At 37.3% G+C, this 27,199-nt stretch overlaps 1 long non-coding RNA gene across 1 annotated transcript in view; it reads left to right on the top strand.

Moving 5' to 3' along the window:
- The window catches only part of LOC112169465, a 32,136-nt gene extending 10,660 nt beyond the window's left edge, over window positions 1–21,476 (top strand). Inside the window, exons 3-5 of the long non-coding RNA XR_005801224.1 lie at window positions 19,446–19,515; window positions 19,609–19,707; window positions 21,195–21,476. This is a non-coding gene — a long non-coding RNA (uncharacterized LOC112169465). The remainder of the gene's footprint in view (window positions 1–19,445; window positions 19,516–19,608; window positions 19,708–21,194) is intronic.
- Window positions 21,477–27,199: the final 5,723 nt, after the last annotated feature.

Below are 27,199 nucleotides of genomic sequence, written 5' to 3'. Positions count from 1 at the left end.
TGGATAGGATCTCATGACTGTACAAAGGAATTCTCTTAGGGGAATTTGAGGCCTAAAAACTAGTCTGGTTTCTGTATACTTGGCTTCAAAAATGCTCTTTTCTTTTCAATTTGTGTGCTGAGATTTTTTGTTTGGATTGAGTGATGATGAAAGCAGGGAGGGGGTGGTTGTATTATTGAATTGTGGTTCTCGTGAAACAAAAGTGCTAGCTTGTGTCCCTCTATAACCACTTCAATTTTGATTTCAGCATGGTTGTTGCACCAGTTAACTAGCTAGTTTTCTGAGAGGATTGGGAATAATTTGAATCATCAGTTCAAGGTCAGTAAATCTGAAAAGTAGTTGTTCTAAACTCCAAACTATGTTTTTGTGAATCGGATTCCTCATATCTATAGCATTTTGCATTGTCTTATGCTTGGTAGGCCTTCCCTTTTATTATGATGGAAAAGATTGAGATTTTTTCATGTAGGCTTCTTGTTAGTAACTTAGTATGGTTTCGAGACCAGACTAATTTTACTGACCCTGCATGATTATGGCTTTTGTTATTACTTAACTTCTAATTTCTGTTTTCTTTCTTTAGGGTGCTAGTTTGATTGCTCAGTTTAGATTTAGTGAATTTCATAAGAAGAGGGTCTGTCCACTTCTTAATCTTCACTGCATATTATTGTAGACACAACAAGATTTCTTTTTTGTCGTGTACACATTTTCATCTTGTTGCGCAAGCTGCTTCTTGTTATTATGAACCCTATCGTAGGTCAAGAAAGGGATTTTACTGGATAGTGTAGGTCCTGGACAGTTAAATCTCCAATTTTCATCTTTCTTCTGGCTATGCTAGTTGCATTCCATGATTTAGTGTTATATGCGTACTGCAGTTTAATTAAACCAAATTATCAAAGAGGTGGTAGGTTCTATTGATTTATGTTTCTCCATTGCTCTTCGAAGAAGCCGGTAGTTCAGGGCTTCTGTAGTCACTTATGAGTACCAATGTATTCTGGACATGATGACTTAACCTTTACATCTTGGTAGTAATAGTGTACCAGTCTTGATAAAACAAAGAGGGATCCCAAATTAGACAATGAAGAAGAAATGAGTATGTGTGGGCATGCAATGGATGACCTACTTGAGACTGAATTGTTTGATACTGATTAACTTAAATGCTTGATGTAAAACTGATATGCCTGATCAATCCTATGTTTTCGATCTATTCAAATCCCAGTGAAACTAATTGAGAAGTCATATTATGTATTTTGATTTTGTAAAATTATATCATATGTGTTTTGTTTTCTTGTTCATCCTTTAGGTAACCTGCTTTGGAGATTCGAGTACAGTTTTGTATCATATCAGTAATTTCTTTCCTGGAAAATGGATCATGTGGATGTGTATTGTGTAATGTCATATTCGACATTATAGTTAGAGATAAGAATTTACTTTCCCACGAGGATCCATTTTAAGGGGCCATGTTTTCGAGGTTTTAAAGAACATTTCTAATTTTTACCTAAAAATTGAAAAGAACTTATTCAAATGGTGACTTAGGAAGATGGATTTGCTAAGAAGTTAACATGCACGTATGGTTATGCACTTTTGAGAGCACCTTCAAAAATGAAAATAAGTCTTTTTTAAATGATGATGAGTATTTTTCAAGGACTTTGTGAAAATTGATTTGTTTAGTCAAAATATTTGTGGCTAATCATAGCACACAGGATTGGTTTTCCTCATTTTGTCTAATATGACTTTATGAAAGGCTAAAGGCACCAGCAACAAGAAAACCCTTCTTTTCTACAATTTCATTCTCACTTGTCGTCTACAATTGTGAAGGTGAGCTAAGTAATAACGCATTGATATGACTATCTTTTCTAGGAAACAAAGCTTATGCATGTAGTTTTCCTATTCCATTCCAGCTACTCATTTTTCCTGAGTGAACCCTACTGCAGGCCAGTTATCAAGCTATAATTGAATGTGCTTAGATTATGGGCATACGGGTATATGTCTCTTCCCATCATTGCTTTTAGGTTTCTGGAATGGTTAGAAGTCGTACTTTTAGATTCAATTTTTACCATAAACATTTACTTTCCTCCCAAGTCATTACAACTATGTTCAACCCCTGAAGACTAATGAGGGCAGTAGAAGAAAGTTTTCAATGAAAATTAATCTAAAGATTCTTAAACATTTAGTGGTTCTGATGAATCCTCAGGTTTATGTCCTTAATACAACATATTATATATACTCTAATGCATATATATAGTTAAGATTTAGACCTATAATGACGCAACTATCACTAAACAAAACCAGACAATTGACAAATAATTGTGCTCACAGATTGCGAAGTTTAGGATAGATTTTACTCCTTAACTTGTTTAGTTTTATATATTCTTCATCATCAATTGAAAACTCAATAAAAAAAACAACCATAAAGCTCCTTTATATATTTTGCATGATAATAATGTGAGGCTTACTATAATATCGGCGTTGACTGGTGTGATCATTTAACTTCGACCTCACCTTATGTGTTGGGACTTTGGGATATTGTATAACCTATACCTATGTACTTGAATTCTGCACATCTGGAAGAGCCTAGTGTGTGAGACTTGTTTTATGTATGCATAATCTCACTATGCTTACAAAATATCAATGTAACTCAAATAATTAAGTCCCTACAAAACTAGTTTATCTTAGCTGTAAAGACCAGTGGACACGTCATTGTTTCTGGGGTGCTGGAGTTATTTTCATTTTGTTTCTGACTTTTATTGTACCAAGGACGCCCAAAATTTTCATTTGTGTGTTAATGACTTTTCACTTGAGTTGTTGTACACTTGTATTGCTATTCTTTTACTTAAGCTCTATATCCTTGATTTATTTCTCTATCCGCTGATTTTGAACATTTATAAGCTATTGACAAATTCTATAAATTACCTGCATTGGTATTGTTATCTATCCGATTTGCTCATTTTGTTTTGGTTTCATTTTGTTTTCAAGGTTTCTAGCTATGAATCTCATGTTAGTAGTTCTCGTAGTCCTTAATCATGTACAATTTATTTTTCTTGGGGATTTTACTTTTGAAAACTTAGATATGCTTTTGGTGCTTCTTCTTTTGTAGTCGGTTGTTTCTGTAAAGCTGTATTTTTTCTGTTCATTCTTTAAAGTTTTATCCTTCAGAGAATTTGTAGTAGACTGGTCATTGAGTATTTGATTCATTTGTGAAAGCCTCAATTTCAGTGGCAGCTTATTGCCTTCAGGAAAATTTGTTTGATCATCGTGTTGATCTTGTTTGATGGAATTCATGTGTTTATACTGGTCTGAATTTGTTGAGTTTGGGTATAGATCAGTTTCTAGCAATTGGTTAGTTAAGGTTCTTCTATTTGTTTTTGCCTTGGGGTGTATAATGGAGTTTGTTTTCAAATATCAGATGAAATGTCAGCCATAAGAACAGCTTTATTTTTAGAGTTAATGTCAGCCATCCCATCAACATACCCTTTTAATTATTTTGCAGCTGCTGCATAATATTAAATCTGCAGTAGCTAGCTAGAGCTTTGTGTTACTTTGATTGTTTTCAATGCTCCTTCTAATTCCAATCCTTTATTTTCTCAATACACTTCTATAGCAATGCAAGCATCAAATATCGCTCTAATAATTCTAATGACCAACCTGCAAACTCTTCTTTGATGTTTTCATGGATTAAAATAGATTATTTGTTTTTTTTCTTGGAATTGATCAGTTCACTTCATCATGGGCAGGTACAATTTCTTAATCTGCTGGGTTTGCTATTTGGGGATGCTACTTGGTTGGTAAAAGGATTTGGATTACTTTGATTCTGCTTAAGGTAATTACCCTTTATGTTGACTTTTTCCTTTTGTTTGTGTAGTGAAAGCTGTGTTTAAATATGCCTGATATGTTTGTTGATATGTGTTTAATTATCCCGACATGTTTGTTTGCCTGATATGTTTGTCGATATGTATGTTGATATATGTTTAATTATCCCGATATGTTTGTTTAATTATGCCTGATATGTATGTTGTCCAAATATGTGACTCTTCTGCTTTATTGACATAAATCATTAAAGAAACTAATGATGTGATTTCTCTACATGCTAATCTATATCTGTTAGGAGTAACACTTTTCTGTCTATTTATTTAGTTGTTTATTTTTGCTTAAGATAAAGTATTGTTTTGTAAATGGACCTCTTGTTCCTGTGTAATAATCTTAAGATGGATAAGTCATGGATGCTTGAGGATAGAAGATCACGGGCGTATGAAATAGGGGTTGAAGCGTTCTTAAAGTTTGCAATAGAAAATGCTAGATGTGAGAATAGGATTCCTTGTCCTTGCTGGGATTGTGGAAATACAAAAGACTTTGGCATTGGAATTATCAAAGGTCATTTGTTTAGCTATGGTATTACACCAAACTATCAGAATTGGATATGGCATGGAGAACCTTCAAAGTCAGCTTCAAACTTGGACTCCGTGCTGATAGTACATGTAAACGTGGTCCTGGTAATACACATGAACCTGAAGCTAATAGTGTAGATGAACATGAACCTGTGATTGACTCAGACTCAGTGCATATGGATGATAATATGCATGATGATTCTGAAATACACCCCAATGAGTTTACCAATTTCTTTGAGAATGCAGACCAGCCCTTGTATCCTGACTGTAGAAACTTTACCAACCTATCTGCTCTTGTTGAATGCTATAACTTGAAAGCAAAATTTGGGATGAGTGATACTTGTTTTGCTTCAATGTTAATTATGGTTGGGAAATTTCTATCTGAAGGTCATGGGATACCTTCTTCTATGTATCAAGCAAAGAAGGCTTTGAGCGCTTTGGGCATGGATTATGAGAAAATTCATGCATGTTGCAATGATTATATCTTGTTCAGAAATGATTTTAAAGATGCAACAACTTGCCCTACATGTGGTGCTTCTAGGTGAAAGTTAGGCAAGGATAAAAGAGTGAAGGAGGGGGTTCCTGCGAAGGTGTTGTGGTATTTTCCACCCATTCCCAGGTTTAAAAGGATGTTCGAAACCAGTGAGATAGCTGAGAATTTCACTTGGCATGCAAGTGATAGGGAGAATGACGGCCACATGAGGCATCCTGCTGATTCTCCACAGTGGAAACTAGTAAACCATAAGTGGCCTGAATTCGGTGAAGAAGCAAGAAACTTGAGACTTGGTCTTTCAACAGATGGTTTTAATCCCCACCGTTCAGTAAGTAGTGGATATAGCTACTGGCCTGTTATATTGGTTACCTACAATCTTCCTCCTTGGTTATGTATGAAAAGAAAGTTCATGATGTTAACCTTGCTTATTTCAGGTCCTAAACAACCTGGAAATAATATAGATGTGTACTTAGCACCTCTTATTGATGATCTGAAATCTCTTTGGGTTGGAATAGAAGAAGTGTATGATGCATATAGAGCGGAGTACTTCAAACTCAGGGCTGTTTTATTATGGACGATCAATGACTTTCCGGCTTACGGTAATTTGTCTGGATGCATTGTAAAAGGTTATAATGCATGTCCCATTTGTGGTGAAGAAACAAATGGCCATTGGTGCATAGTCAGAAAATTTGTTATATTAATCATCGAAGATTCTTGTCTCATCATCATCCATATCGGAAACAGCTTACAACAAATGGAAAAGTGGAATTGAGATCAGCTCCTGTGCCTTTGACTGGACAGCAGGTATTGCGAAAGGTTGAAGGATTTAGACCTAATTAGGGAAAGAAAACTGCTGATCATGAACATGTAAATGATAGTGTTAAACGCTGCTGGAAGAAAAAATCAATTTTCTTTGAGCTTGAGTATTGGGACAAACTTTATGTGAGACACTGTCTTGATGTTATGCACATGGAGAAGAACATTTGTGATAGTATACTTGGTACATTACTAAACATACCTGGGAAGACGAAAGATGGAGTGGCAGCCCGTTTAGATCTCGTTGACATGGGTATAAAGCTTAATTTAAAACCCAAGGACGGGGAAAAGAAACTGCCTCTAGCTTGGTGGAATTTAACAAAGGATGAGAAGAGAGTTATATGCCTTAGTTTCTTTGGCATGAAGGTTCCTGAAGGTTATTGTTCAAACATAAAAAATCTGGTTTCCTTACAAGATTTGCGACTTCTTGGCCTGAAATCACACGATTGTCATACCTTAACGCAAGAATTGCTTCCTATTGCTATACGTTCAGTTTTGCCTAAACAAGTGAGGTATGCAATAACCAGATTGTGTTTCTTCTTTAATGCCATATGTGATAAGGTGGTGGATGTTTCTACATTGGATAAGTTACAAGAGGATGTGGTGCTTACATTATGTCAACTTGAGATGTACTTTCCACCAAGTTTCTTTGATATTATGGTACATCTTGTTGTACATCTTGTTAGAGAAGTTCGACTTTGCGGACCAGTTTGCTTTCGATGGATGTATCCATTCGAAAGGTTTATGAAAGTGCTAAAGGACTATGTACGGAATCGCAATAGACCAGAAGGTTGTATGGCAGAGTGCTATGTTGCTGAAGAAGCTTTAGAGTACTGCTCAAAACATTCGTCTAACCTCAATACAGTTGGAATCCCTTCAACGGAGAATAATGGCAGATCAGAGCCTACTTCAGCAGCCTTTATAGAATCAGTAACTGATGTGTTATTTAACCAAGCTCATCTCACTGTATTGGTGAATACAGATGAAGTCCAACCTTATATTGAGTAAGTGGTACATCACTCGGATTTTAATTATTCCTTCTCTGATGGTTTTCTCTATTATAATTCCAATTGTAATATGTGGTTTGAACAACTTCATTACAGTGAACATATGGATTATTTGAAGATGACTTATCCAAGATTTAAAAAGCAAGATAGGTGGCTGCAGGATAAGCATATGGCGACTTTTGTTAAATGGTTCCAAGAGCAAGTAACGACTGTTTCAAAGTTGGTTTGTCTTTCTATATTTCTTTTTTTCAAATAAATTATGATTTGTTTTACATGGATTCAAGATAAGCATACTGTTCAGTTACTAATTTTTTTGTTTTGTTTTGTTTTTTGTTTTCTTTTGGTACAACTGGAAGATTGCGTATAATCTTACACGTGAGAATCATGGCATATCAGACACCTTAAGATGGTTGGCAGACAAATCAAACAAAGATGTACTAAAGTATCATGCATAAAAGATCAATGGGGTTCATTTTTACACGAAGGCACGTGACAATGTGCGATCTGTTCAGAACAGTGGAGTGAGACTATTTGCTAAAACGATGCAAGTAGCAAGTGCAAAAGACAAGAACCCCTTTGTTTCAGGCAAGTGGTTATGCGGGGTAATTCAGGAAATTTGGGTTCTTGACTATACTAAGTTTAGGATTCCTGTTTTCAAGTGTGATTGGGTTGCAGATAGTGGTATTAAAGTGGATGAATTAGGATTTACTTTGGTCAATTTGAGTAAGGTTGGTCATAAGCGTGATCAGTTTGTTGTTGCTACTCATGACAAACAAGTATTTTACGTTGAAGACCCTTTAGATTCTAGATGGTCTGTTGTAGTATTGACTCCTGATAGAGATTATCGTAGCTGTGACAATGATGAAGAGTTGGGAAACAATTTGGATGACCATCAACCATTTTCAAGAGGTTTACCAGATAATGAAGTTTTTGATGATTTAGTCGATGAGAACAATACAAACTTCATGCGAGCTGATTGTGAGGATATATGGATTGATGAAGCTTGATGATCTGTTATGTTTTATGACTTGCCATTTGTCTTTGTTCTTTTTGTTCTAATTTGATGTAGCTACTTGATCTATATTTCATAATATGTACTCTTTATGACTTTTTGAATGTTTACTATCTATTTATTAATTACTTTTCTAAGGCATTAGCAATTGGAAGTCTTATTTTGGTAACTTTGGTTTGATGCATTTTTTATTTGAAAAGTAACTAACTTAAAGGTGTTTGCAGATTTGAAAGTACAGTTGGAGTCAAAGTATGGGTTTCTCAAAGCTGCAATCGTCTTCTTCTCCTAAAAGGAAACCCCCTGCTTCTGATCTTAAGAAGAAACTTGTGATGGCTAGGCTAAAGAGAAAGTTGACTGCAAATAAATCGAAAAGTCCATCTGCTACATCTCCTAAGGCACCGGTTTGTGCGCATGAAAAGAAGCAGACTATTTCCAATGAATCAGTGGAGATTATTACATGTAAAAGTTCAACTGACACCAAAGAAAAGAAGGGCAAGCGTGGTATCAACACAATGCATCGCATTGTGAGGCAAAAACTCTTGGGTGTTAGAAAGAATGTGGAGTACAATGAAAAAGGTCAACCTCACGGAAAGGCAGCGAAAGAGATGCAATCTTATATAGGAGTGTTAGCACGCACCAAGATCCCAATCACTATTCCAACATGGAAAAAAGTGGATGCTGAGTCAAAAAATAAGCTTTGGGAATCTGTTGAGGTTTGCCAATCTACTATTTGACAAATTTATAGCATTTTCTGGAACAACTAAACTTATTTAATTTATGTATCCTAACTTTTGATCCATTTTAATGCAGCTAGCATTTGTGCTTGGTCCAGAAAGCAAAAAAATGGAGTTATCATCCGCAGCTTGTAAATGGAGAGAATTCAAGTTTAGATTGACGAGTCAATTTATTCTTCCCTTTAAAGAAATCAGGGAACTCTTATCCTCACCCCCTCAGGAGTACAACTTCATTGAGCTGGCAGACTGGAAAGCATTTGTGTCTTCTAGGTTATATGAGGATTGGGAGGTAAGTTAATTGTTCTTCTAGTGTCAATGCGAATATTGATCTATATCAATTTCTATGCACATTAATTGCATATTTTCTGTATGTCCCTTTATAGGTTCTACATAATGAACAGAGTGAGAGATGGGCATTGTGCAAGTATCCTCATCGTATGTCACGGTTAGGATATGCTGGTTTAGAAGATGAGTTGGTTAGTACCCTTTTTTTTTTTTTTGTGCAAAGAATTGGTTAGTACACTTTTAATAAAATGAGTGTACCAAAATAATTATCATTAAAAACTAAAGTCATTAAACTAACCTATTTTCTGTGAAGTTGAAAACAATGGATCCTAAGGATATCGATCGTGCTACATTGTGGAAGAAAGCGCATGAGGATAAATCTAGAAATATCCCAAATGAAAAGGCCAAACAATTGGGAGATAGAATTGTAAGTTGAAAAACTTTTTCTTTTTCTTTTTCTTTCCAGATATTTGGATAATTTCAGTTATCGTATCTTTGATGAATTTCAAGTTAAGGAGTGATATCTTATTTTTAGTTTTTTGCTACAGTTGAACATTTTTTCTTTTAAATATTCATTAGTTACTGATTTGTTGCTGATTTTAGGATGAATTAAAGAAACAAGTGAGTGATGGGATGTTGAAGGTAGATGGTAGTAATGATGTGTTGACCATGGCATTGGAAATATCCGAGCATGGTGGAAGAGTTAGAGGAGTGGGAGGTTATGTGACTCCAACTGTTTATTTTAACCAACCTAGACGCCGAAGAGGGAATGTTGAAGAGGCTGTTAGAGTGAGTGTTAAAAAGATACTTGACGAGGAGAGAGGGGAAAGAGAGAAAGTTGTGACAGATCTAAACAAGTTTTGGGCGGAAAGGTTTGCAGCATTAGAGGCAGCCCTAAAGTCAAACTCTCAACTAAATGGCCCCATCCTTTCCCAAGTTCAGCGTACTCCTTAGATTGCTGGGAATGCATCTGAGAGGGCTAGTTGCTCATCTGCCAAGGGGAACAGCATGGAAGATTCAGAGAAGCAGTTTGTCCATATTCATGAGCAAGACAATGGAGAAGAAAAAAGCCAAAACTCAAAGGTACGTGTTGAATGCTCTAATTAGTTCAAACTCAGTAGGTTTTAAGACTTGGTAGGAGCTGACCTTTAGTAATATAATGCATTTGTTTTGTTCTTGAAGGGAAAACCATGCAAGTTAGCTGTCGACTTGGTTGATAATATAGTTACGCGTGGTACCGTACTAGAAATTGATGCAACCAACCCAACCATTCATGGTGTTCCTTTAGGAAAAGGCAATGAACGGGTTGTAGTTGATATAGTTATAGACGCTAAAGCATTTTTGCCTTTCCCTATTAAAGATGATGACATATTCACTGTAGGCCAAACTGTAGGTTATGTGATGGCTTGGCCTAAACATCTAGTCATATTAACGGGAGTGGAGGTGATTAAAATAGTTTGGTTTTATTATTGTTATATTTTTTTTGGAATATATATACACATGCATGTTTTGTTATTTACCAAGAATTCCTAATATATTTTCTGGTGTCACTGTAGATTCCTAGAAAGCGTAAGCATACTGTTGAAAAACTCCCTAAAGCCCCAGACGTGGACTTTCATGGAATGCCAAAATCATTGAAAATATTATGCCGTTATGCACAAAATATGATTAAGATGAATGGGAACTGCATTGTGTTTGATATGGAAGAGAGAGTATTTGGGTCACCTCGACCCACTCACATCTTGAATGAAGATATCTTACAGCTTGGAGGCATGGAGAAATTATCAGCCACTTGCATAGTAATTTATATGAGGTAATCTGTACATTCATATATATGTGTGTGTGTGCGCGTAGAATTTAAATTACATGTTTGTTCTTCATCTTTTATTTTGTAGTTTGTTTATGGAGATTATTTGAATTTGAAACATTGTAGGTACTTATATACTGTGCTTGAAGAGTTAGACATGGTAGGCTCTGTTAGTTTTGTTGATCCTGCTGTAATCTCTGCTCCATGGTGTGGGACAAGTTTTGTAAGATCCCGTAAGTTAGCAGACCGATTCAAAGGAGCACAGAATGATCAGATATTCTTTATCCCTTACAACTCCGGGTAAGAAATAGAGAAACGTGCTTTATTTATTAACAATACTACTATTTTTAATCACTAGTCATATATGAAGTTCATTACTATAAGAAGTTTTGTTATGTAGTGATCATTGGATGTTAACGATTGTCTATCCAGTCAAGGAGACGATCTATTTTGTTGACTCATTTTATCAGAGCATAAATGAAAGTGTCACGCCCCTGATTTTTACACACAAGAAAATCGATATATATAACCCCATAATTATATATGCGTGAACGTCCAGTCATCAAAACAAAATACCTGGAAATCTTTTTCCCTTTAACTTACACAGATATTGATGCCCTGAACCCTCAAAGTTAATATAAACTCGCTCCATAGAGTTATATATTACAATGCTTACGAAATAAATTGTCAACAACAAAATAAAACGTAAATGCAGCTCAGAGTAACTATACAACGGAAGTCCTTATCAACGGTAAAGTCACAAAGATAGCTTCCTACCACAAAGCTGCACAGGAGTCACCTCAGCTTCAGCCACGATCTCCTCAACCTGCAGGATTAACCCCTACACCATTCCATTGAATAGTGCACCGGGTTCCACACAACAAACCCGGTAAGCTTATGAAGCTCGTATGAGTAACTCAAAACCAATTACACAAATTTCGGTCAAACAAGACTTCCTCAAGAAATGTTTAACGCCATCCTAACGCACTACGGCGAATTTCAACATCACACTCATTTCCCATTTTCCCCCCTAGGAGCTTTTGTCATCAACATGACATCAAAGGTGAAGAACAATGAATCACCTTCCTATCCTCACTATAGAGTACAGTTCATAACCCTTATGGCTCTTAATGTAAATCAAACCATCAATCAATACAATCAAGGAGAAATCAAGGCAATCACATATCAAAACAAGCAAAACAATTCATAGTAACCCCTGCATATAATTTAGTTCAGGAGGTCACATTAAGTCAAACAATTCAAGACAAAGTAGTCATCGAAGTCCCACACTCTGACGTCTGTAGGTAGCCCCAACCATCACAGCAGTCCTCTCAATCTTTGTTAACTTAATAACAATTCAGCTCCGCTACCGAGCAGTCATCACACTGATCATCGCACAGATTTCCACCGATCATCACCTAGATTTGCATCATCCTACTAATCATCACTTAGATTTCAAGGATCATCACATAGATTCACAAAGATATCGCCAATCATCACATAGATAGCGATCATCACAGAGATTTCGCTGGTCATCACATAGATAGCGATCATCACAGAGATTTCGCTGGTCATCACATAGATAGCGATCATCACAGAGATTTCGCTGGTCATCACATAGATAGCGATCATCACAGAGATTTCGCTGGTCATCACATAGATAGCGATCATCACAGAGATTTCGCTGGTCATCACATAGATAGCGATCATCACAGAGATTCACAACGAAGCCACTAATACATGAATATATATGTATATATATACATCCCATAATATATATATATACACACATAGTCATCCATCCACACAGAAAACCACTAATACCAACTATAGTCATAGTTAACCTAATAACTCCAAGACGATAGGGTAATCATACTCATAACAAATATCGATCCTACTCATAACAAATATCGATCCTGCTCATAACAAATATCGATCCTGCTCATAACAAATATCGATCCTACTCATAACAAATATCGATCCTACTCATAACAAATATCGTGAGATTTACTCACCAAACGATACAGGTATTCCATTCATTAATGAACCTTGTGAGATTACTCACCTCGAAACTCCCGCTGCGTCTTCAATTCAGGACAAGGCAGCCAATCCACAAAATAGCCGTCCACGGAGTACTACGTCACGTACCTAAGGAATTACAGCTCTCATTCAGTCAACGAATCACAAGGGATAACGTTCGAAACCCTAAATCGAACCAAAATTCCCAAGGTGACGCCAAATGAGGCGAAACCACATCCGAGACCATCCAATGTCTCCGGAACACTTATACGATCGATATGTCAAAATCACAAGTCGATCGGATGCTCAAATCCTCAAGGATCGAATAAATCGATCGGTATGAAACTGCAAAAATCATAACAATTCCATACGAACTCCAAAATTTGCATATTATATATCAAAACGCTCGTATCAACGAGTAGAACATATATAATACCAAAACCAGTTCCTTAAGTGGCCGGAACACCGCCGGAACGCCACCACAGACGGTGGTGCACCGCCGCCGGCCAAAAACTCATTATTTCACAAAACTCCCAACATCAAAAAGCTTCATCTAAGCATGCTTGTGAATTCTCATAACTGGATCGAAGTCAGAAAACAAGCATAAGGGATCGAAAACTACCTCACAAGCCGTGAACAGTGATCCAATCCGAGTTGATCGAATTTTCACGTAAACCGGTCGAAACAAACACCAAGGATCGACCAGGGAGCTTGTTCTGAACTCAACCCAAGAAGCCTGAAGTTATGAGGTCGCCGGAGTTGTGTTTTCCGGCCGGGTCCGAAAACACAAGGCTGCACCGCCTTCTACCGCCGCTACCACCGAGAATCGGCGCTAGAGAACACCACAGGGACCACCAGACGGCGGAGACGATCCTGTCTGGAAAATTTCGTCGCCGGAGATGGCCGGAGCTCGTCGGAAACGTCGGGTCGGATCGACCGGGTCCGGGTCGGGTCAGACGGTTTTCTTCGATACTGAAGGTATCGACCGAGAGAGAAAAAGGGAGAGAAAAAATGAGTTTCCGGAAATGGAAGGAAATGAAAATAGTAAGTTTCTCCTTCGGGAAACTTCTATTTATACTAAAATGGAAATTCCTTCCAATGACCATAACTTCCTCATACGAACTCCGATTCTCGCGTTCCACATATCCACGAACTCGTATCGACGCGCTCTACAACTTTCGTGAAGGAAGTTTTCGGAGAATCCCAACGTATAAAAAGTCAACCTTTTCAAACCCCCTAAAACCATACTTTTCGAATAAAAATTCGTCCGAAACACTTCCGCTCCGTCCACAAGCCACGAAATCGTCCAACTGTTATAAAATTAATTCTGGAAAATCCTCAGAAAATAATTATGAATTTCCGGGGCATCACATTCTACCCCCCTTAAAGAAATTTCGTCCCGAAATTTAAACGTACTACTCCCAAAAGTACGCATAAACCAAGCTCAAATCCAATTCTCGATCCCCAACAAGAATTGCTCTCTCCATACAGCCTCCACACAACAATGAGCTAGTCAACCATACAGAATGAAATTCAACCACCAACGATGGTTGCACTCGCACTTTGAGTGATCCATGTAGATTTAGGAATAGTCCCCACATCTCAAGTACCACCTGCCTTGCTCGAACATGGATACGGGTAGCCCTCCTAGTATCGCCACCCTGGTGCATTCTACCATAAAAGTAATGGTGCATGCATCGCTACACACAGTGTCCTACCGCCTCAAAACACATTTAGAATAAGGTTTAGCCTAAATCAACTCACGCATGAATCATCACATGGTATTGCGCGCACACAGAGTTGCAAAGAATTTCAACTACCACAAAAGTGAAGTATGCAACACGCAATACAAAATGCTCAACGATCACCCCTTCCCAAAAGATACCATACCAAAAGGTCTAACTATAAACGTCAGGCAAACCTATCACTACACTAGCACAAAGAGATGCGGTACTCTACTATCACACTTCATCTACACAAGATTAAATTCAAGCAGATAAGCACTTCATCTACACAAGATTAAATTCAAGCAGATAAGGTACCTTGCACCCCTGCATTCTGCTGGCCAATAGCAACTACCCTCGCATGTCCCTGAGGATGTTGCCTCTGCTGATCCCTCTGTCTCATACCCCGAGGTCGGGTACACTCATTAGCCAAATGCCCTACTTGTCCGCAATTATAGCACGACCTAGGTTTCGGCTTCAAACACTGCCTCGCCATATGGCCCACTTCCTTGCAGTTATAACATGTTAAGGGTGCCACCTGCCCATTAGGTGCAACCCCAGCAGGTGCAGCTGCCACTCTACCTGGCGCCTGCTGATGAGTCCTCTGCCTCTTCCAGAACCCTCCCTGATTATCTGTCCCTTCATTGTTCACAACAATTGCCTTTCCCTTCCTTCGAAGGTCCCTGTCAGCCGACTCCTGTTCCTGGAAAATCAAGTTCTCCTGCTCAATGGCCATAGCCTTTACGAAAATGAGCTCCACAGTCTTCAGTTCCAGAACAGCGACATCGCGCCGGATTGAAGCATTCAGTCCCCACTGAAACTTCATAGCTAAGCTCTCAGCATCCATCTGCCGCACAAAGCGATACAACCTTGAGAACTCAGCTTCATACTCCCTCACACTCTTAGTCCCTTGGACTAACGAGACAAATTCCCTTTCCAACTGTTCCCTCACTGAAGGCGGAAAGTACTTCTTCCTGAACAGTTCCACAAACTCATTCCAGGTCATGGTGGACACGTCCATCACCCTCTGTGTGCCATTCCACCATACCCGCGCATCTCCTTAGAGCATAAATGTGGCAATCTTTCTCTTCTCAATGTCGTCGCAGACGACCATCTCAAAGTAGGTCTTCATGTTTTCGATCCATTGATCTGCCAACATGTGATCCGTACCTCCCTGGAATGGAACTCCTCCCAATCTCGAAATCTCCTTTGCCAACTTCGACAAACGAGTGGGATCTTCAACATTCACAACCTCCACAACAAGTGGGATAGGCAGCCCAACATTCGATGCCTCGATATCGTTCTCAAACATCTCCTCAACAGGAGGAGGAATCCTGCCCCTACCTCGGGCTCTACCCCTGCCTCTGGGTCTGCCTCGACCCCTAGCTCGTCCTCCTTGTGAATCCATAACCTAAGGAGCATAGCAACCTTGGTTAATACTTGTCAAATCTTCAAACACAAGTATAAGTCATCGCTATGACTAAATCAACCGCAACACTACGTTAGAAGATACAATTCTATCCCCTACGTAAACAAGAGTTAAATCTAAAGGTCCTCATTCCTACTATAACTCCTAGAAGCTACCTTAAGCTCCTACAACTTATTCACTGAGCCAACACTACCCTGAAGACTCACATTCCAACACTCATTGCATACCCAATGACTATATCAATACCGAAGAGCATCAGATGGGGATCCGCTGCAGACGGGCCATCACTCGAGGAGTATTGATTATCACCAAATATGCACCTTACGCTCTGATACCAAACTGTCACGCCCCTGATTTTTACACACAAGAAAATCGATATATATAACCCCATAATTATATATGCGTGAACGTCCAGTCATCAAAACAAAATACCTGGAAATCTTTTTCCCTTTAACTTACACAGATATTGATGCCCTGAACCCTCAAAGTTAATATAAACTCGCTCCATAGAGTTATATATTACAATGCTTACGAAATAAATTGTCAACAACAAAATAAAACGTAAATGCAGCTCAGAGTAACTATACAACGGAAGTCCTTATCAACGGTAAAGTCACAAAGATAGCTTCCTACCACAAAGCTGCACAGGAGTCACCTCAGCTTCAGCGACGATCTCCTCAACCTGCAGGATTAACCCCTACACCATTCCATTGAATAGTGCACCGGGTTCCACACAACAAACCCGGTAAGCTTATGAAGCTCGTATGAGTAACTCAAAACCAATTACACAAATTTCGGTCAAACAAGACTTCCTCAAGAAATGTTTAACGCCATCCTAACGCACTACGGCGAATTTCAACATCACACTCATTTCCCATTTTCCCCCCTAGGAGCTTTTGTCATCAACATGACATCAAAGGTGAAGAACAATGAATCACCTTCCTATCCTCACTATAGAGTACAGTTCATAACCCTTATGGCTCTTAATGTAAATCAAACCATCAATCAATACAATCAAGGAGAAATCAAGGCAATCACATATCAAAACAAGCAAAACAATTCATAGTAACCCCTGCATATAATTTAGTTCAGGAGGTCACATTAAGTCAAACAATTCAAGACAAAGTAGTCATCGAAGTCCCACACTCTGACGTCTGTAGGTAGCCCCAACCATCACAGCAGTCCTCTCAATCTTTGTTAACTTAATAACAATTCAGCTCCGCTACCGAGCAGTCATCACACTGATCATCGCACAGATTTCCACCGATCATCACCTAGATTTGCATCATCCTACTAATCATCACTTAGATTTCAAGGATCATCACATAGATTCACAAAGATATCGCCAATCATCACATAGATAGCGATCATCACAGAGATTTCGCTGGTCATCACATAGATAGCGATCATCACAGAGATTTCGCTGGTCATCACATAGATAGCGATCATCACAGAGATTTCGCTGGTCATCACATAGATAGCGATCATCACAGAGATTTCGCTGGTCATCACATAGATAGCGATCATCACAGAGATTCACAACGAAGCCACTAATACATGAATATATATGTATATATATACATCCCATAATATATATATATACACACATAGTCATCCATCCACACAGAAAACCACTAATACCAACTATAGTCATAGTTAACCTAATAACTCCAAGACGATAGGGTAATCATACTCATAACAAATATCGATCCTACTCATAACAAATATCGATCCTGCTCATAACAAATATCGATCCTGCTCATAACAAATATCGATCCTGCTCATAACAAATATCGATCCTACTCATAACAAATATCGATCCTACTCATAACAAATATCGTGAGATTTACTCACCAAACGATACAGGTATTCCATTCATTAATGAACCTTGTGAGATTACTCACCTCGAAACTCCCGCTGCGTCTTCAATTCAGGACAAGGCAGCCAATCCACAAAATAGCCGTCCACGGAGTACTACGTCACGTACCTAAGGAATTACAGCTCTCATTCAGTCAACGAATCACAAGGGATAACGTTCGAAACCCTAAATCGAACCAAAATTCCCAAGGTGACGCCAAATGAGGCGAAACCACATCCGAGACCATCCAATGTCTCCGGAACACTTATACGATCGATATGTCAAAATCACAAGTCGATCGGATGCTCAAATCCTCAAGGATCGAATAAATCGATCGGTATGAAACTGCAAAAATCATAACAATTCCATACGAACTCCAAAATTTGCATATTATATATCAAAACGCTCGTATCAACGAGTAGAACATATATAATACCAAAACCAGTTCCTTAAGTGGCCGGAACACCGCCGGAACGCCACCACAGACGGTGGTGCACCGCCGCCGGCCAAAAACTCATTATTTCACAAAACTCCCAACATCAAAAAGCTTCATCTAAGCATGCTTGTGAATTCTCATAACTGGATCGAAGTCAGAAAACAAGCATAAGGGATCGAAAACTACCTCACAAGCCGTGAACAGTGATCCAATCCGAGTTGATCGAATTTTCACGTAAACCGGTCGAAACAAACACCAAGGATCGACCAGGGAGCTTGTTCTGAACTCAACCCAAGAAGCCTGAAGTTATGAGGTCGCCGGAGTTGTGTTTTCCGGCCGGGTCCGAAAACACAAGGCTGCACCGCCTTCTACCGCCGCTACCACCGAGAATCGGCGCTAGAGAACACCACAGGGACCACCAGACGGCGGAGACGATCCTGTCTGGAAAATTTCGTCGCCGGAGATGGCCGGAGCTCGTCGGAAACGTCGGGTCGGATCGACCGGGTCCGGGTCGGGTCAGACGGTTTTCTTCGATACTGAAGGTATCGACCGAGAGAGAAAAAGGGAGAGAAAAAATGAGTTTCCGGAAATGGAAGGAAATGAAAATAGTAAGTTTCTCCTTCGGGAAACTTCTATTTATACTAAAATGGAAATTCCTTCCAATGACCATAACTTCCTCATACGAACTCCGATTCTCGCGTTCCACATATCCACGAACTCGTATCGACGCGCTCTACAACTTTCGTGAAGGAAGTTTTCGGAGAATCCCAACGTATAAAAAGTCAACCTTTTCAAACCCCCTAAAACCATACTTTTCGAATAAAAATTCGTCCGAAACACTTCCGCTCCGTCCACAAGCCACGAAATCGTCCAACTGTTATAAAATTAATTCTGGAAAATCCTCAGAAAATAATTATGAATTTCCGGGGCATCACAGAAAGTGAATGGAAACATGTTGTGGATGAGTAAGTAATTTCTTACTTCGCATTTAGAATCTTGAGATTCAGTTTTCTGATTATTCCCTGGGTATATACATGAGTTGATTGGAAGATTATATATCATACATACATTGATAATAATACAAGGCAACAAGGCAACCAGACAATATAGCAGCTAGAGACTACTCTGCTTAGCTTATATCCTAAGTAGTTGATTATAAAGGTTCTACTCAGAATGAAGTCTACACATATCTTACTTACCACCTTTAATAGTTTACATTAATTTCTTGTTTGACCAGTGAAGTTGATTATGAAAAATTGTAGCTCTGAAACTGCGGATAGGGGAAATTAGGGAGCTAGTTGTTTTGATTTGTCAAAAGACATATCGAAAATCAGGACCTTAGCTTGTTGTGAGCCTTAGCTAAGTTAAAAATTTTCATGAACTTCCTATCCTGCATCTCATTAAATTAGCATGCATGTGTGATTCATGTTTGTTATTTTTTTGAAGTGCCATTAATATATTCAACCGGCAAAGGAATAAGCAAGGACGTAAATCTCCACTATGGAAAATCCTGATGGTATGTTTTAATTTAGAATATGCCTTCTTATTAAATGAAATTTAGAAGTGTTGATTTTGGGATAATAATAGATTCTTGTTACACATCCTCTAGGGTGCTCCAAGCCAACCGACAAACAAAGAATGTGGCTATTACGTCATGCGCTTTATGAGGGACCTAATCCTTGAAGATATTCAAGGTGTACTAGCTAAGGTATATATATTCATTGTTTAAGTTGTTCAACATTTGCTGGCATGATCATGTGGTAGCTTCAATAGGTTGCTTGGCCTGGATTGGTACTCCATCTTGCTGCATTATGTCCTTAAAAAGAAATTTAGTTTAGCTTCAAGGTTTCCGTTTGAGATTGTAACTTCTGGCATGACTTCATTGTTTTTTAGGTAACTATTACATGATTAATGCATCTTGTGTGAGAAATTTGAATTATGTTTCATTTATATATTCATAAGTAATTGATTATATGCATAGTAACAAATCTGGCATAGGGATAATTTCCTAAATCTCTAGATATCTATATGATTATGAAGAAAGGCTAAAAGCTTAAAGAACATGATAGTCATCATGATTACTTTTCCCCATTAATCATCTTTAGAAATTTTACGAACTCTGACCTTCCCAGCAACAAATATCTGCTCTAAAGAGCTGCAAACATAAAATAAAATCTTTAGGAAAAGAATATTGGGAAAACATCACCAATGGTCACTGAGTTATGACTTATTCGACACTTAACTCACTGTATTTTCAACAATATCACATAACTCACTCAGTTTTACATCCATCTTTTACTTAACTCACTGTCATTAATTTTGCCGTTAAAAGCTATTAAATTTGAGGGTATATTTGTCTAAACACTAAAAAAATGCATTTCTAACTTTTTTTTTTTTTTAAAAAAGACAATTTTTTTTTTCAAATTATATTTAAGTTAAAAAATTATTTTTTATTAGAAATCTCAGAAATTTTAAAAATTGAAAAAAGTCTAATAAATGTAAATTGATGGTATATTTGTCTAAACACTAAAAAAATGCATTTCTAACCTTTTTTTTTTAAAGAAAAAAAGACAATTTTTTTTTCAAATTATATGTAAGTTAAAAAAAATCATTTTTTATTAGAAATTGAAAAAAAGTATAATATATGTAGTTTTTTTTTAAGTTAAAAATGATTTTTTAAGTGTTTTGACAAATATACCCTCAATTTTAACGGTTTTTAACGGTAGAATTAACGGCAGTGAGTTAAGTGAAAGAAGAATGTAAAACTGAGTGAGTTAAATGATATTGTTGAAAATACAGTGAGTTAAGTGTCGAATAAGTCATAACTCAGTGACCATTGATGATATTTCCCCAAGAATATTTGGCAGAAATTGACATACATGTGCAGGTTACAGTAACATTAATCCACAATGCCATATATATAAATATATATACAATAACATTAATCCTTCTTTTCTTTCAATAGACATAATATTAATGAGTTGATAAATGCCTTATTGCACAAAGCGCATGCATTTGTTTTAATTTTGGTGAGGAATTGTGCAAAATTGAAACAACTATCATCTATTCTATGGCATTCAATGGTGTCTCTTTAGGTTGGATTTGGATATCATCATCATTTCTTGGAAGGTGGTATGGTTTTTACTATGGTCTTTATATAACTATGGCAAATGTTAATAATTTTTTTTTCCTTAGTGGGAAGGACCTATGGAGACCACATATCTTCAAGAAGAAATCGATGAAGTCCGTGATGAGTGGGCAGAATTCGTTAGCGACAAGTATCTTTAGACTCCTCAGTTCTATGGTTTAACTACGTACCTAGTGAAACTTTTTTAATTTGTTGCAAAATTTACATTTTCCTCTATATGAGAGCTAAATACATTTATGACAGCTAGTACTATTTATGTTTCTTTTACTTTTGCAAAATTCACTCAAAAAATTTCAATTGAGAAAGCATAGTAAATGTGATTACTTGAAGTACTCTTCTATATATTAATCTATTACAATTTCATTTCAATTTCCTAAATTGATGCAGTAGATCATGGTTGAAAAAAAATCGTCGTCTCTCTGGCAAGTAGACAATGGATTTATTCTAGAAATCGTTGTAATTTACTATCTTCATCATCACCGACAACGTTGTCAATTTAGAAACCGATGTAACAGTCTCTCAATGCCAACGTTTTTGACGAGAAATTGTTGTCTAATGAAGTTGGAAAATATTTTTCAACTAAAAACCGATGTATACAATCCTCGAAGTCAACATTTTTTTGGTAACAACCGTTGTGTATGAAAGTTGTTGAAGGCCAAAAGTGATGTGTTAATTATATTACCGCATCGGTATCTGAGTGAAAACCGTTATTGAATAATTAAATACACAACGGTGTATTTAGTGCTAACGGTATGTGCTAATTATATCTACAACTATTTCTAACTAAAATCCGTTGTACTTTATTATGTTCAACAACGGTGAAGTACCGTTGTGGAGTGAAGCGTAAAAAGACAACACTCACCTAGACAACGAAAATATATTTTTTCAGACAACGGTGCAGAACCGTTATCTATTATCGATTTTGTACTAGTGCTAGCATGCAAACTTATTAACCTAACTTTGAAAATTACCTAAACACGTAAAAGGGCACAAGATTATAACATGCATCATGAAAGAATTCTCGAAATTAACTCAATAATAAACTGAAAATCTCAAAAATATTAATAAAAATATTCTGAAAATCTCATATCTCTAATTACACAACTCACAAATCCAAATACAAAAAACCGAAACAATAATTATAAGTAGAGTCATAGTTACACTTTTTGAAGCTTTCCTCAGCGGCTTAGCAACAAGGTGATGAACTCGTCTCTGCTATGGTGGTGGAGCGTCCTTGACTCAGCGCCTAAGAACTCCGTAGATTAATGGAATGATGGTGGTCACGATCTTGTAGGTGATGGAGGTTTGAGAAATGAATTGGGCAGAGCTCTGGAATAATTTTTAGCTAGGAAGTGATCTTGGTCAGGAAGTGATGCTCTTGGTGTTGAGAATGGCTGCTAGTTATAGTGGAATTCTCCTATCTTGTGATGTAATCATGGCCATTCGTTTAGAGGTAATTTCTTGTCCAAATTTCCTTGATTTTCTCTTGACAAAGTCATGAATTTTCTGATCTCTTTTCCCCTTAATGGCTCATTGTATATGCCTTGAATAGTGACCAGATACATCCCTTATTCCTCTCCTTTGAATTGCACTAATTTCTTCCAAGAATTGTGCACACAATAAACTCCTACAATCAAGAAAAATCAGAATTTAATTAGAGTTTATAATCAATAAGAAATAAGATAATTGGGAATAAATATTGATTAAAAACAATCCATTTTATCTCCTCAAATTCTTCCTGATTAATCCTTCAATTTTTCTTGTTTTCATCACTCAAGAGTTTTTAATGGGATGGACTCTCTTTAAAACAAGAAAATCAGAAATTGGAAAGTTTAAAAGAAGAAAGTTCGCAAAAACAAAATAGGAAATATTTCCTAAAATGAAAGAGGAAAGTTTCTAAAATAACTCATCCCTCATTTACACTCATTTATGCTCTTTTTTACCTCTTTTCGCCATTTTCGACTATGAAGTAGCTAAAAACATAAACTATATTATAATTATTAATTTTAAGAGAATAACTTAGCCAAATGAGGAAAAATACATATTAAAAACTAGATAAGGACTTTTCCGATCCAAAACTACATTAGAATGAATCAGATAAGTGGATTGATCCGCTGAGGCTTTTCATTTGAGCTCTTATCTAGGCATTAAAGATGGGCACATTTTTGTAGCATGTTGAAATGAATTTTCTGTTTTTACACTTAGTAATTTCCGAGTGGTATTGGTCTAGGTTAGGGAAGTCGATCATTGTATATAGTTTTATTTGTTTCGTTTTTATTTTAAGTAGATTAGGAACCAAATTTCAATACCCCCCATTTTATTCTTTTATTTGTTAATTGACCTTTTTGTGTAGGTGTACCCTATATTCCCCGGACTGAACGATCCTTGCTTATCCTATACTGACAACTACATTTTACAGGGTTAAATTGTGAGGCTATTTCAGCTGCATCATGGGCTCCGAATCAGGTTTGTGTACCCTACATTTGTGTATATCGCGCATGCATCTTTAGCGTTTCATGTTTCTAGTTAACAACGTTAACAACATTTCTTTGTATTGTAGTGGAACAAGATACCCGGATGACCCCGGAAGAGGAGAAGCTCATTATGAGGGTTTTGGCCAAGTTCCCGAAGGGGAGGAGGGGGTTTTACCGCCTTTGTAGATTAGCGATTGATGCGGCTAAAATAGCCTCACAATTTAACCCTGCAAAATGTAGTTGTTAGTATAGGATAAGCAGGGATCGTTCAATTTGGGAATTGTAAGGTACACCTAAACAAAAAGGTCAATTTAAATTAGTAATTAATAAAATGCGTATTAACAAATATTAATCTACAAATTTACACAAGAAACAACCATAAAAAGGGGGAATTCAACTTTTGGTTTCTAAGTTCCTACGAAATAAAACAAAAAGATAAATATATATATATATGTGATTGAATTCTCCACACTCAAATCAGAATTTCCAAACCATATCAACATGCAATGAATTATTTTAATCTAAACAACCTAAAATCGTGCCAACACTAAATATCAGAAATGAATTCGAAGTACAAGTCTGAAGAGATCGAGTACCACTTTAATTCTTCTTTTTAATCTCCTAAGTTAGGAAAAGTCCATAACTTAAAATATTTCATATAAAACATCACGTTAATACTGAAGAGCATCCGTCAACATTAAATATGAATCATTAAGTGCAATTAGAATTCTGAATCCAAACATGTATGCATCCATAAGAAGTTACAAACGCACAAACATGTAGCATATAATCTCGACCATTGTACATAGCCTTTACCACTTTAATTTATGCCCTAAAACGATTAGGTGAATCAGAACACAAATTTGGCTTTATTAACCTGCAAATTAACATAATTATTGAACCAAAATCATATGCTTGAAGATATAAAGGATGACACAAAATCAGATTGTAAAGATATCATAAACAAATCAAGAACTTAAAGAAACAAATCTGAAAATTACTAACATAAACTCATTCTCAACAAAAATCCAATTCCAATAACAAACTTCATAATCAAAATCTGAAATTCAATACTAAAGAGTACGAAAACAAAAATAAGGGCCATGGATTACACTTTTTGATCTTCAAGGAAGCTTGGAGAATGTCAAGAGAACACGAATAGTCTTGGAGAAGTCCTAAAGCTCTTCACGACAAGAGCTTTTTCTGAATATTTGGAGAAGGTTTTGGAGAGAAGAGAGCTAAGCTAATGAGCTGAATTTTGTATGAAGAAGTGATGATTTTGGAGTAGAGAATGACTGCTATTTATAGTGGAATTCTCTTCTCTTGTGATGTAATCATGGTCAATCATCGAGAGATGATTTCTCCTCCGAATTTGCTTGATTTTCTCATGACAAAGTCTTGATTTTTCTAATCTTTTTTCCCCTTAATGACTCATTGTATATTCCTTAAATAGTGACCAGATACATCCCTTATTCCTCTCCTTTGAATTGCACTAATATCTTCTTCCAGTTGTGCACATAATGAACTCCTACAATTAAGAAAAATCAGAATTTAATTAGTGTTATAATCAATAGGAAATAAGATAATTAGAATAAATATTGAATATAACACTCCATTTTATCTCCTTGAATTCTTCCTGATTTATGCAAGTTTTCCTTGATTTTATCAGTCAAGAGTTCTTAATGTGATGGACTCCTAAATTCTCTCTTTAAAACAAGAAAATCAGAAATAGGAAACACTACAAAAAAAAATTGCAATGGCCACCACAGTTAGCGTCGGCGCTAAAATGCTGTCGCCGTTGGTCATAGATTTGCTATGGGAAACAAGGCGTCGCAAAATTAAAATTATTTTGTGACGGCAAAGGAGAGCCGTAGCATAAAAATGCTTCAATTGCGACGACATTAAAGATGCTGTAGCAAAGTTTTTCCTCATTCTTGCTTCGCTACCATTGTTGTAGCCTTTATTTACTTTTCAACTTACGTTTGCGGTTCCTAAGAGAAAACAAAGTCTAAGAGAGAGAGGAACAGACTGAGAGAGAGGAAAAACGCGCCCCACGCGCGCGAGAAAGAGAGGAGAAAACAGTACAGTTCGTCAGTTCTCTCCCGGCCGAACGCCGCCGGCGCTCCCGCTGCTGCGTTCCGATTCGAGAGAGGATTTGGGTTTGGGATGGCAGCGTTTGTTGTTGGCGGAAGCGAGTTCCATGGCTGGAGTTAGGAGGGTCGAGCTCGGGTCTGGCAGATCGTTTTCAATCTGTCTTCTCCGAATCGTGGCCGATGGCAGACGAGGGGTGGAGCTTGATTGAGGCTTGCCGGCGGCGATATCTGGTGTCTCTACTGCATCGGAGATTTGTGCGGCTACTGGATGCTTGATCCCATGCCAGAGGTGAGGCTGGTGCAAACCTGGCTCCTTTTCGGATCTGGGTTCGGACGTGGATCGGGTTTTGGGGTGGCCTTCGTTGGGTTGAGGCGGCGCGGCGGCGGAGGGATGTGGTGCGGCGGCGTAGTGGCCCAAGGAGGCGATCTGATGCCGGGGATTGCTGTTGGTGGTGCTGTCCGTATGGGTTTGGTGAAGCATGGTGGTCTGGGCCTAGGCGTTTTCCGCTGGTTTTACTACTTTTGGGGTTCGTTTTCTTGTTTGGACGGTTGCGGTTCCTTTTCTTTAGCTATGAGTTTGACTCTCTCTTAGACTTTGTTTTCTTCTTTATCAAATATGTGAGCTAGTTTGTTTCTGTGAATTTTTGGGAAAAAGATTGGAAGCAATGTTGAGGTTCTGAGGTTCATTTTGCTGTATTTTGGTTGTTTCTTTTGGTTTCAGGACGATTCCTATTGATGATAATGCCCAAATTTGAAGGATTTACGTGTATATCAGCCTTAGAGAGGAGATCTGCTACTAAATATTACATTTTCCAATGTATGTACTAGGGAAAATCTCATCTTATAATTGTAAGTATGTACTTTCAGTCTATGTAGTAGAATTTGGTTTGTTTGTTTGGAGTAGATATGGCAACAATTGATGGATACTGTCAGAGTCTGGAGATGTTGTGCAAGTTTTTGAAACAATTGAACTCTTTAATTAATTGCTTTTCCAGCCAAGTTTATAAGATGTAGAATTTGTAAAGTGAATAATTGTTAAGGGTTTCAAAGATGTCATTGTTATGTTTCTCTTCTAGAGATATATAACATCTACGCAATTGATGCCTGCATACTGTCTTAGAGTTAATTTGGACTTGTTGTGTCAAAGTTTTTCAAACAATTTTGGTCTTTTAATCAAGTTAACTACTTCTCTACCCTAGATGGTTTCCCAATGTGATGCATAACTTACTTAGAATTCGTAAAGTGAATTGGTGTTGAGGGTTCATAGATGTCATTGCAGATGCAGCTTCACTACTTATATGTTTAATCAAGGATTCTTTTTCACTCTTCTTATGACATACTATCAATATAAATGATATTTTTGGTTTTATTTTTTTCATCACCATAACTCATTCTTTTGTATTTCAGAGGCCGAACCTATTACCAATCTCGTGATGGCCTCCATCCCGGAGCCTCTTTTTGGTGGACGCATTAACGTAGTACAGA

This window comes from Rosa chinensis, chromosome 6, assembly GCF_002994745.2.
Source record: "Rosa chinensis cultivar Old Blush chromosome 6, RchiOBHm-V2, whole genome shotgun sequence".
NCBI lineage: Eukaryota > Viridiplantae > Streptophyta > Magnoliopsida > Rosales > Rosaceae > Rosa > Rosa chinensis.
This window is presented reverse-complemented; position numbering and strand designations above follow the sequence as displayed.